Genomic DNA, 12,524 nt, shown 5'->3' with positions numbered 1-12,524 from the left:
GTTTGGTCGTTACAAAAACGTTAAAAATATTGACACAGCTAAACAAATTATTGTTAATGGATGTGAATGTCTGTGGATTGAAAAGCAGTCTTTTAAGTGTTGTTTGCTTGTAATATTATTCGCCAGAGTTGCTGAATTTAGTAACTGTTACAGTATTTAGGTTTAAATGTTAATAAATGGGTGTAGTAAATCATAACATTCTCTTGAGAACTACTATAATATGCGGAATATACAGTATGAGAACGCCGGTGGAGGTCTAACTACTTTGGTTTGGTTTATACGTCCGTTGTAGTTGTAAATTGTTGTTATAATTGTTTGCAAATATCTTAGCGGCTCTTAACTTCACGCGAAACACTGCGCGGAACATAACCTTAGGTGTGGAGGGACGTAGCGGAATATGAGGGAAGGCACTGCGCAGCACGCCGGTGACCTTGAGCCGCTAAGATATTTGAAACGAGTTATACGGCCAAGGAAAAGAAATGGTACAGTAGCATAATATTATTCATTTTATACGAGTATGTACAGTCAGTAGACCTTATTTGTTTCAGAAGAAAATTGTTATTTAAAGGTCGGTGCAGATGCTCTATAGTTCGTCATCTTCAATGAGTTTAGAGCATATATGTAGTTTTGAATTTCGCGGTGCGGTATATGCAGTATAATGTAGGTAAGCCAACTCATTTTTTTATTATCCTGCACAAGAGGGTAGTTTAAAATTCCGCAACGTCGCGGTCGGGCGCGGGGCCTGCGGGGCCTTGTGCGGGGAGAGCAGTGAGTCGCCAGTTGAATGTCAGCAGCGGGTGACAACGAAAGTTGGACGGAAAAATTTACACATCGGTCGTTTCGGTTTCATGGCGTACAGGGTCGCTAAGTTTACGGTTCCGCGTTCGGTTCGACGAAGACACTTATACAATGTGCTTACGGAAAATAGTGCATCAGTTGTATCAGTAGGGCAGCATCGCTGGCGCCTTTCGACTATTTAACAGTGACTTGACTCGATTGACACCGACAAAGTGACCAGGCGACTACAGGCGGTGAACGGGGCATCATGTTGGTAAGTGCCACTTCAAATATTAACAATTGTGGTTGTGCAACGGGACTTGAACCCGTCGTGTACGGCACGTACATAATTTTCACAGGCCGAATTGTTAAATTATCTGTAAAAACATAGATTACAAAATTGAAAATTTATTTTAATAATAAAATCACTGCACTTTATTACTTAAATGAAGACTTACTGGAGCTACGCTACAAATTAAGTTCGTAAGCCTTTTGTAGACTGAACCAGGTTAATTTTAAACCTAACGTAGCTTCATAAAGGTCTTATTTTTCTTACGCGGAGGCGGTTCGTTTTTTTTTCATTAAGCAGGAATTTTATGAGCACTGTTGTGAGAAAGTTTTTTGATAGATGATATAAAATAGGACGATTTTTCTCTTGTATTTTAAGTAATTAGAACCAAAATTAATTTTGTAAAATTTTGGAGGCTACATTAGTAATCTTTGTTCGTCAAAAGTATTTAAGCGTAGTAATACTTGTGTAATAGTTGTAATCATAATGCAGAATTATTAAATAAAAAACCTAAATAAATTCTTTAAGTAAATAAAATTCTATTGTGAAAAAATGTTGAAGGAAGTGAAATGAATGTTCCATCTTGTGACTCTCCCTATTTTATATAACGCTCGTAGTTTTCCATTCATGTCGTATTTTAATTACCGTGAACTTTATCTGAGCGAGAAATATTTCTCGTCGCTATATTATAATATTCCAGAGAACGAGAACATACACTAATGAAGAATCCCACGCCTTGTTATATTGAAAAGTTCACTCGACTTTTTAATAAGGTTGTCAAAGGTGTATAATATTATGAAATATTAAAAACAAAAGAGATTATATTTACAATAGTATTCAAAATTTTTGTTACGAGAGAAGTTGCTTAACCTAATCTATACGAATATGCACGTAATATATATTTTAATTCCGTTATAAGCAAAATAGTTTCATTTGCAAAAATATCAAGAAATTTGTCATTTTTTTTACAATTTATATACGTGTCTACAAAAAAATACACTTCAACATTTTATCAAAATATTAGGATTGATAAAATCATATTTTATTTTTGGCGTGTATTAATGTAGTTTTTCGCCTATACTTTTCACATAAAACCTTATCCATATGGAGTCTAGACGAAATACATTTAGAAAAGCGATTCAATTTTATCGTCCCAGTCGTACGTAGTGCATGGGTTGTGGGTGGCAGTTTTAATTAAAACGGCCAGATAAACCTCTCGAACAATGTTTTTACAGACATTCGTATATCGATCCTATACACTTTGGAAATCTTATCTGTCTGAAGGAAATAATCAATCGTATCATCAATTCGTTAATCAATAAATGTATTAAAAAATTTGTTTCACTACTTTTGTAAATTTGTAACTATATTTCTATACTAATTTCCTACAATTATTTCAAATTTTTAATTATATGTAAAATACTTTTTATATACAAACACTAGTAGAAAATACCATAACATTCGTAAACTTATAATGGTGACATATGATATTAATTGAAAAAAATTTTTTCTTCGTCCACTTAAATAGGCAATATCTTAAAAATATTTATGGATTTCAATGTGATGTAAAGTATTAAAAATATTTTTTATGCATATGAAATCTCTTTGTCTTTTTAGGACTATCTATCGAAGTTGCATAGAGAGAAAGAAAGAAGAAACATATATTTTTTTTAGATTAAACAATGTCTCACGATAATTTTAATCATGTTAAGTCATAACATTTATAAAACGATTAGTGACGTACTCAACAGTATCATGTTTAAAGACACGGAGATGCTAAGTGCTAGATAATTTTGCTAATAGTACTCATGTTAAGACATTCCGTGAATTGTTTACCATTGCTATCTGTAAAGGAATTTCAAAACAAAGGAATTTGAATTACTATCAGCCAGTACCATAGTCTAAAGGATATATGTTATTGTGTCGCTGTTTTAAGATTTTTTTTTAATTTACAGATAGGTATATTTTAATCGTTTTTGTGTGTGATTATTATTTAAGAAGGCAGATTTACTTTTCAAAATTATACTTACGTATTATTTGGGTTAATCACTTTTTAAATGCATTATATAAGAAAAATAAGAATTTGTAACACTTTTTAAGTACATCTACAGACTTTTGAAGCTATAAAACAACGTTGTTGCCTTAAATTGCAATCTCATTGAGGCGGAAACAGTTTGTTTACAACGTTTACTGCCAAATCAAACAAGGTATTATAAAATTCATACTTTATGGTTGCTTGTGGTTAGCTGGAAGCACTGTTATCTGTTGCGAAATTGGGAGCCGCTTTAAACTTTGGATAGTACTGTATCATTGGTCGAGCTAGGCGAGAACTTTACTGAATTCACAACGTTCTTCATTCCGCAGTGCAGCGAAACTGACTGTGTATATGCCTTTTGCTGTGCCTTATGCTGGAAATCTTGCACATTCTTGCAATGTAGGTAACTCGAACGTCAAGTGTCAAGACATTGCAAGAATTTGAAGACTTCTAGCGCTTTTAAGAATTTTAAAATTTACACTTTGTATTATTTTCGTGACTTAATCCGTTCTATTCGTTTTGTGACTACAACAGTTTAAAATCTTCTAAATAATACGTATACGGGCCCCCGTATAATTTAAGGAAAGTGCTCAAAGATTCTAAGCCCTTAATGCAAAGACTTTATAATCATAATAAAACAATTGAAAAGCCGATTTAATATTCCATTGTACTTATTGTCTTAACTTAATCGTTGCCGTATTTTGTGAGAACGTGACTTTAATTGCTTTTGGGGTTTTAACGATGAATTTATTTACTAAATGCCCTTTATTAATTTGTTACGTTCACCATATTTTTCTAAAGCCAGAATATAGAGTAATATAACTTAATATTTTCAAAATAATTTAAAAAATACTATTTTACTGTCTCAGATAAAAATGAATGAAAGCACTTTCCGTATCCATCGCTAATTTACAACTGTAAAAATGGAAGCACCAACTGGAACCCTCACCGTTCTTTCCAGTGTGGATGTTTCTCCAGCGGTAATCCAGTGCTCGAGTGCTTAACCTTTAAACTGGGTATTAGACACGTACATTAGAAAATTTAAAAAAATCTTTATATTGTTACTGCATCTTATTAAGGAATTAGGGCAGAAATAGAATAGGTTGAAATGCCACTTACATTAACATAAATGTAAATTTGAGTGGGAACTCAAAACGTCACAAGAAAATTGCTACTCGAAAGGATAATGAGCGGGCGATCGCTTTCATTCAGAAACCTAACAAAATGCTTTAGATTTTGTCAATTTTAACGTTAAATGACATTCTAAAAAGATTTTCCTTTAGAAAAACATAATGCATTCTCTCTCATTCTCGTCGAAAGAAATATTTTTCTTAATTAATTAAATTATACTCTTAAAAGCAGTTGCCCTTTACCCGCGAAAAAAATCTAATAATAAATACAGCCTACCTCACCAGGAGACAGTGTAGGTTCCCAACAGTCAATTTTTCAAATCGTCTAAGTAATTTAGGAGCCTGTTTAATGCAAACAAACATTGAAACCCTTCCTCTCTATCAGTATAGATAATATACAAAAAGCTATAGATTGAAAGAAAACTATGAAATAGATTTTTCTTTAATTTCGTAACTAATACTCTGGAAGAAATTGTATATTTGAAGTTTACTACTTAGTTTGACTTTGACTCAAGTTATATATTATATGCAGTATATTTTATAGCCAATCACTGCTCATTCAATGTTTGCATGATACAAAGTTAGCATATTTTAATATCTCAAAGTAGGTTAATATTGCGGCGTACGGAGCGCAACGGAAAAATAGTACCGAGTATGAAACAAACAATAGAGGTCAGATGTGCATTAAAACTTTTGTTATTAAATGGTACATTTGTAGAGCGCAATTCTTCACAATAAGGTGGTCTTGTTTTTTTTTTCGAAATAACAAAGAGGTTATTTGAAAAATATACAATTGCGAGAACCTCTACCAAAGAGAATATCACACTACTAGCCGTAACCTGCGACTCCGTCCGCACGGGAAAAAACTTAATCAGTAGCCTGTGTATTCTTCCAGGCGTAAGATTAGAACTGCGTTTATTATTAAAAATGGCAACGACTACTGACTGTTAGTTCGGAAGAATAACTCAAAATAAAGGGATTTCGTGATGCAACCTTCACATATCTGAGAAGAAATTCAAAGATATGTGTGAAGTACAGTGGGCCAGCGTGGTTAACTATGGCGTAGTCACCCCTAGCTTAGCTCCGAGCCCCTCGGTAGGGATATATAGTGAGCTGATGATTGACGGGATTTCTAGGCTAAAATAATAAAATTATGGTTTACTATTTTTAATCATAATAAATTCGTATACTGTAATTGCTTTAATTCTGCATTGCCTTGCCATAAAAGTGGAATACAGAGTAAATATTCCATAGACTAAATATTACTGGTCGGTATGTTAATGTGCAATGTAAATATGGTTTTCTGTGTAAGTATCACGCTATTTAAATCAAAGACCTTTCGTGCAAGTTTGTTATTTTACTAACGAAGCTTTGGAACTTTTCCAGCTAGCTTTTCGTTCTTCTAAATTGCACTCGCGTTGTTTTATATTTAATTTTTATATTTACTCAAATGTGTACATAGTGAATGTCTACACAAATGTGTTAGTTAGTATAAATAATTTTCTAATTTCATTAGTAACGCAAAATTGATTTCCACTATATTTTATTTTAAATTTTTTTGTTAATCTACTAATATTTCTTACTAGAAATGGTACTCCATTCCCACTAAGATTTAGGCTTGTGCTAGGATATGGTTTACGACAATAGTTGAACTCTAGACCGCGCGATCGAAAATCCGTACTCTTGACGACGCTGACAACATTCTCATACATTTAAAGCATAAATGTAAACGTAGTCGCAGGAGGAGGTATTTGTGAGACGTTGACATAGAGCAGTGGTTCCCAAACTTATTTTGTCTACTGCCCACTTTGAGAATAAATATTTTTTTAGCGCCCCCATATTTTCACATATTTAAAAACCACTATAGCTTCAAATTAAATTAATTAAGTATTGTGACCCATATATGTATATTAACGGAAAATCCTAAACGAAACTTTTACTATAACCCGCAACTTGAAACCTGCAGCGCCCACAAGGGGGCGTTATCGCCCACTTTGGGAAAGACTGTCATAGAGGGTTTTCAAGGCTGTAGCACATCTAGATAAACATATCATCGCTTATAAGAAAACAAAGATATAAAATGTTTTATACAGGTTGTTTCATAATGTTCACGGTTATCAGTCGCACTTTAAGTATAAGATAACAGTATTTTTTTAAATACTCTGAGACTCTAGTTAGTAAATACCAGTATGCAAATAATGTGATATAATGATTACCATATAATACATTAAAACAAATTACGATAAGAAAAGCAAATTAATTTAGGAAATGGTTTTAACAATCACCTGCACTCATGAATGAGGAAATTGCAAAAGCGGTTTGATAAAAATTCAAATTACTTATCGAAACTTCTAATTAAGTGTGTTATCTTTTACTGCAAATTTTACTTGCAAAAATTCTTATCGTATCGTGGGGACTTGGTGAATACATCGTGAAATTACGAACATCAATGAAAATACGAAACCAAAGTCGGATATTTGCTAATCATACATTTAGTTTCACTTTATCTAAAGCACAAAATTAACGCGTGAAATTAGTCTACATCTTGCATTTAGAGCTTACAGGCATATTAGGATAATGGAATTGATTTGCAGTAGCTGATTATTGTTATAAGCCTTTCGCTTTGTATCTAATCCTTGCTATCATTTAATATTCTATATTAATATTGTATCAAAATACTAGAATACCAAATATGAACAGTTTATACAAAAGTTTAACTATTTGATAAAATAAATATTACGCCAAATTTAAATGAAATCTAAATAATAGGTTTTCGTCTTCCACATTTATTTATCTTCCATCTTTTGCTTTTAAAACAAATATCTAACCTTTAATCGAATTACATAAGCCATCTCATATTTTTTTTTAAATATATTATAAGCTTCTTCAAACTTTCGTGAGACATTATAATAAAGTTATATAAAATAGGCTAAACACTCACGTATATTCGTCCGGTGGCGGCACCGACTAGTTTCGAGCCTATCGGCGGCCCTTCACCAGGGTGAGTGGAACTGGTATTAATTCGCGGACGCGGCCCGTCGCTCAATGAGCAGTTTAGCCGTTTTATATAAGTTTATATTATAAAGTAGTAAAGAAGCAAGCATTCACCTAAATTCCCCGATATATGGAAGCAACCGCTGCTATAGACATAGACATTTTTAACTACCGCCTTGCCTTCCTTTAACAGACGGGGTAGGAGATACAAAGAATTAGGATATTTCTCGTATCGATTCGTCCCCTCCTACACCAAACTCTTCCCATACTTTCCTTATTAGGAAACTTTGACAAGGGAAAGAGGAATAAAATTAGACTGCGGCAAGGACATTCATCAGACGAAACGGAGAATTACTTCCACTTCACGCGTGGTCTTGGTATGTGACTGGTCGAAAATATTTAATAACTGATAAAGAAGACGATTAAGGTAAATGACTAAATTATTTAGTTTACGTTAAGGAAGCGGTCACCCGCAGTTGTTGAACGTACGCCACATTACTTAAATTTAATGATCGTTGGGACAGCTCACCACAAACGCTGCACTAGATAAAGTTAACCTCTTTATGTAACGGTACTACAATTACATAAATAAGTTGACTTTATTTATACGTAAATCTTTAAATGAAATGCTCTTCTTGCATTTTACATACTTAATTGATATTGAAAAATACCTCCGTGTAAAAATAAAGTATCCATTTTAAAAATTTAAAACTTAAGAAACAAAAATAACACAGTCGTTTAGTCCTAATAATAGTACTATGACCGTATATTTCTTTAAGATGAGTGGAGTCATTTACTATGAAAGTTAGCGCCGTAGCAAGATCTGAGTAAGAACTACAGAATTACATAGTCCTCATGAGACCTAGAAACTAATGTGCTCTATTTTAGATTTACATTTATTTTATAAAAGCGAATAGACTAAAAAGCTCTTATAAACGTTGTACGGTGCGGCTCAGAATTTTATGAATAATTTACTCCAACAACATTTTAATGGCTTCAGGGTGCAACAGTAGCTCTAATGAATTTTACTATAGTAAACTGTTAGGTCTTATAATTTAAAGTATTTATTTTATTTATTAAAAAGGCAAATAAACATATAAGATTTAATGATGTGTTATACTCGTAATAATATATGAATTCATAAAATAAAATGCCTTAGTTACAAAGTTATATGACCCGGTGGGTATAAGTCTAACTCAATTATAACAACTCACTAGTGTCCTCCTGTCAATGTCAAAAAGTTACAAAAGATCTTTGTCGAACTATAACTGTCATTCTCATCTTTTTTCTTTTGGATTATTATTATCTATAATATTATATGTCTAAGTAGATAGAATTATCGCACCAACTATGCCTCTCTCTCTCCGGTCCAGATAACCTTGTCGCACTATACTTATGATTAATGATCCAAATACGTTTTATATACAAATGACACACGAATTAAAGTAAAACTAGCTATCGCCCGCGATTGCGTCCGCGCAGAGATAACATTTAGTATCCTGTGTTTTTCCAGACTATGTATTATCTATGCCAAACTTCAAAGATACATGCAGTTATTCTGGAGATACCTTTTAACAAACTTCCATCTATGTAAACATTCGCATTTATAATATTAGTAAGATAATGATTTTAATTTATATTTGTACTATATCTGTTATTCGTTTTTTTTAAATAGAGTTAATGAACATCTTGTTATATCCCAAATACACATTTCTATTTAAATATAAAGTGAATGGGTACTCTAATACAAATTAATTCCTTTTGCCGGACCCTTTCCTAAAGAAACTGCTCCCAAACAAAAACCTTTTTCACGGCTCGTAATCGGCTTACTACTGAAGGTGAGATGGGAAGAAGAAACTTAATTATATCACAATTATATAGGATGTAAAGAATATGCAAAGTTAGGTTAATATCTTTTCAGTCAGAAAGAAAGGAAACATTAGTATGCAAGCCGCAATTTCTTTGTGTTTTTTCAATACTACGTATCTAATTTTTATGGAAATAACACTAAAATACTCAAAAGTAAAGGTTATATTATTATATTTGAGATTTAAAAATTAATAAAACGATCGCTTACGTCTAGATTGAATAAATGAGGTTGTTGTGAAAATCTTGCTAATATATACGTTTAACGTCTATAACTAAGAAGAATTTGTTGAACGGTTGTCGACTCGAATCCCAAGTCCTACGTAGATCTTGATTGATAAAACATAAAGGTGTTTTACTTACGTTGCATGAGAGCTTGTTAGAAGTGTAAACTTCATTAGACGGTACGTGATTCCTCGCTAAGCTCTCCGCTACACTTGGTGCAAGAGCACGATTTAAATGGGTCACGTTTCTCAACACAAATATCTCTTAAGCGTTGCAGAACTATCACGTTTTTATAACTGTCTGGATTACACGTGGAGATAATCAATATTTTAAATGCATGTTGAATCGTAAATGAAAACAAAAGTAATTGGATGACTACGTATGTATTATATTACTTTTGACATTTTTTTAAGATATTGAAGTAGGCTACCTACTATACTTAGCACAACACTAGCATTACTAAAATGTCCCCTGACTAATGTTTCTGACACTTGACTTGGTAACGAAAGCGCGCCATTCGCGCCAAAAGATTCTAATTATTATGTCTAAAACTACTTATTCTACAACATTGTACGATCAAAACTCAAATATATATATATTTTAAGTACCCATTTTGAAGTTTTAAAATGTTTCTGCAAAATGGACTAATAATAGAGGTATTATTAAATTTTTGAAAAAAGTTTGTAACAAAGATTGCAAGAATTTCATAAAGCATCGTCCATTTACGGTGAAAGTATTCGTTCCTTCCTTCAATAATACGATACGAAAAAGTACTAAGTAAATGTCTTTTACAGCTGGTGCCAAATAAAACTCGCATCTTCCATGTCGTATAAGAAGACAAGTTTCGTCCAAATCTATTTCAGTACCATATGTTGCAAAATCGAAGTCGGTATAAAACAAAGTTCGAGATACGTTGTATACTAGAATAGTAGAAATAGTATCAAGGTAGATCTCATTTTTTGATAAAATAAAAAGGTTGGTACATTAAAAAAACTACATATAAATATTCTGTACAGATATCACAATACTAATTATTTATTTGCGCTTTAAATTAAAATATCTTACGTAAAAATATAAAACATAAGCAAGACAACTCCTTATTTTTGTCTAAAATACTTTAGTACGTAAGAAATTCGAAATGTTTTAAGCATGAAGTAGTCAAAACTTTTGCCTGATAAAAATCTAATGAAAGTTCGTTGTATACAAATTTACTAAATGTTAAAAGCATAATTAATTCGCAATTAATACTTTTATCTTCAATCCGCTCTAAATTGCTGAATACGGAGAAAAGTAGCAAATTGCATGGAAATTTTCTGTGTCGTTGAAATATAATTAAATTTCTTTATACCATCTTACCTTCGGGACTAAAGCGATTAGTGTCTGCGAACGAGGCTCCGGTTCAGTAAATATCGCTCCGTATAGAATAACTGCAACGAACTAATTATATTTTGTAATACTTCGTTTCTTTTGCGTAGCATGTGGTATTAGCTAATTGAATTATTAGATAAATCTTTAAAATTTCCGCACAAGAAATTATTTTAGAAGTATTTAGCACCGTGATTCATTTTATGTGCAAATACAAAGATAAATTTGTTTGAATAGCAATTATTTTTATTTTTAAATTACTAATAAATTTTGCAAGGCGCTGAAAATAGAATCATAATTATATTTTACAGATAAACGAGGAGTGAACTAGGTTTCAGCCAACCTTAATCCCACAGATGCAACTTTTTTCCTATGGAACCTAAAGTCTACATACAACCGCTGTAACGAGCTCCAGCGACCTCAATTCTTTTCAAATGAAAACCGATTTTTGCGTTCGTCGGTTTGCCTACTTTACCGACGAATTGTACATTCTTGTAATCGTTCTATAGAAGTTTTAGTTCTGTCAGAAAATATATCCACCAACTCGGGCATAGAAAATGCGTTAAAATAAAAAATAACTCAGGGTCTAGCGTAATTTTTTTCTTTGACAAGAGAAGCAAATAAACTTTCATAATTTAGGTTAATTTATTCTCACCGGGTTAAAAATCGGTGTTAAAGTGTCAATACAATTGTCTAGCAGTTGAGTTATACCATATCATATTAGATAAACATTACATTTATGCTTCTCGACATGTTTCAGATGCGTCGCGTTTCGTTACTTAAGTAATTGTCCAGAACAACAAACATTTAATTCAGTACTGTAGTGTATGCATAAACGTAGTGTTGTTTGTCTCGAGCGTACACGCCATAAGTACATGCCGGAGAGAGGGGACGTCAGTCGATGTCAGACCTTTGAGCCGGCAACACGTGTCGGTACGTGAACGAGCCAAATATAGCACAACGAATGCTACAAGTACTAACACTGAAGACGAGGGTCTCCAGTGTCAGGGTACATCTCATAAATAAAATATTAGTCGACCGTCGCTTGCACAACTTTCCACATCTAATTCACTCGTTTATCACATTGACCTGGACGTTGTTAGGAATATTTTTTTGTCTGTAAGATCTGTGGAAAATATAATGTATACTAAGAAAAGAGAATATTCCTTGTTTTCTTCGTGTACCAAAGGGTTGGGGGTATGTTAATGGTTAGAGGTAATTAGTATTGATTTCGTTTTTAGTAAAAACATTTATTAAAACTTTAACGATATTAACGATAAACATGATATTTTAAAATTAAGCCAATAGATGGCGCTGTCTTTTTTTATATCATAAGGTGGTAAACGAGCGAGCGGCCATCTGAAATCGCTGAAATAGCGAAGTGACCGTTGCCCATAGACATACGCAATTGCATATGCGTTGCCTACCTTTAATCGACGGAGGAGAGGATGCACAGAAAGAAAACATTTCTATGCATTCTCTCATCCGGAAGGTCCACTTCCACTTCCCATCCTTTCCTTGTAAGAAAAAGAGTGGGAAAGAAAAGAGGACTAAATTAGGCCTCCGGGACGCACACTCACCAGACGAATCGCGGAATTGCTTCCACTTGACGCCTGTCTTCTGTGTGGTCGTGGTTTTTCACCGAGCGAGCCGGGCCAATACGTGCGAAGATGTTAAAGCGGGCTCTACCACTGTCTGATCCATTAGGGCATCAGTCAGTTGGATTTTTGATCGGTTTAATAAATTGTAGGTTGTATTGCAGTATACATTGTAAATAAACATTATAAATTATGTGTGTTTAGTTACCTAAACTGTTATTATACGTATGACCGTCATGTTTGCA

General features: G+C 33.0%; 1 protein-coding gene across 1 annotated transcript in view; it reads left to right on the top strand.

The window, feature by feature from the left end:
* The first annotated feature begins 541 nt into the window (after positions 1 to 541).
* LOC106118996 (uncharacterized) overlaps positions 542 to 12,524 on the top strand; it is a 37,995-nt gene continuing 26,012 nt past the window's right edge. Inside the window, exon 1 of the mRNA XM_013313808.1 lies at positions 542 to 1,051. The gene's annotated coding sequence lies outside the window, so the exon portion shown is untranslated. The remainder of the gene's footprint in view (positions 1,052 to 12,524) is intronic.

Source organism: Papilio xuthus, unplaced genomic scaffold, assembly GCF_000836235.2.
Source record: "Papilio xuthus unplaced genomic scaffold, Pxut_1.1 DF827542.1, whole genome shotgun sequence".
NCBI lineage: Eukaryota > Metazoa > Arthropoda > Insecta > Lepidoptera > Papilionidae > Papilio > Papilio xuthus.
The sequence above is the reverse complement of the archived record's forward strand: the minus strand, read 5'-3'. Positions and strand labels throughout refer to the sequence as shown.